This window comes from Schistocerca americana, chromosome X, assembly GCF_021461395.2.
Source record: "Schistocerca americana isolate TAMUIC-IGC-003095 chromosome X, iqSchAmer2.1, whole genome shotgun sequence".
Taxonomy (NCBI): Eukaryota; Metazoa; Arthropoda; class Insecta; order Orthoptera; family Acrididae; genus Schistocerca; species Schistocerca americana.
The window spans coordinates 875,131,575-875,132,522 of record NC_060130.1 but is presented as its reverse complement, the minus strand read 5'-3'; the positions used below and the strand labels follow the sequence as shown (position 1 = coordinate 875,132,522).

The window sequence follows — 948 nt, the reverse complement described above, 5'->3', positions numbered from 1 at the left end:
CTTACAGAGCAGACAAAAAGTGAGGAGTCGTGGGCGTCCAACCATTTGGTGCTTTGTGGTAGTTTCACTGTCCTTATACCTCTTTCCGTAGATGCTCACAACAGTGGTACGTGAACATTCGACCAGCTTAGACGTTTTCGAAATACTCGTTCACGAGCTCTGCGTAATAATAATCTGCCCTTTGTCAAAGTCACGTATCTCAATGGATTTCCCATTTTGCAGCCCATATCTTCGCTAGGGTGATCACCCGTCCTTGTCTGCTCTGCTTGCGTACTTTTGTTACTGCGCCACGTACCCACAACGCCACCGGGCAGCATCCAACGTCGAGGTGGGCAGTGGCCATAATGTTTTGGCTTATCAGTGCACGGCAACGGCCTTGCCGCAGTGGATACACCGCTTCCCGTCAGATCACCGAAGTTAAGCGCTGTCGGGCGTGGCCGGCACTTGGATGGGTGCCACCGGGCAGCATCCAACGTCGAGGTGGGCAGTGGCCATAATGTTTTGGCTTATCAGTGCGCGGCAACGGCCTTGCCGCAGTGGATACACCGGTTCCCGTCAGATCACCGAAGTTAAGCGCTGTCGGGCGTGGCCGGCACTTGGATGGGTGACCCTCCGGGCCGCCTTGCGCTGTTCCGATTTTTCGGGGTGCATTCAGCCTCGTGATGCCAACTGAGGAGCTACTCGATCGAATAGTAGCGGCTCCGGTCAAAGAAAACCATCATAACGACCGGGACTGCGGTGTGCTGACCATACGTCCCTCCTATCAGCATTCTCAACTGAGGATGACATGGCGGTCGGATGGTCCCAATGGGCCACTTATGGCCTGAAGACGGAATGCTTATCAGTGCACGAGTAAGCATGTGCATTTGTATGTATGTACAGATGGATGTATGTTCCACATTTCGTCCTAAACCACTAGACCGATGCCGGTCGAAGTGGCCGTGCGGT

At 54.0% G+C, this 948-nt stretch overlaps 1 pseudogene; it reads left to right on the top strand.

The window, feature by feature from the left end:
* Positions 1-518: 518 nt before the first annotated feature.
* On the top strand, positions 519-636 carry LOC124557344 (annotated as a pseudogene).
* Positions 637-948: the final 312 nt, after the last annotated feature.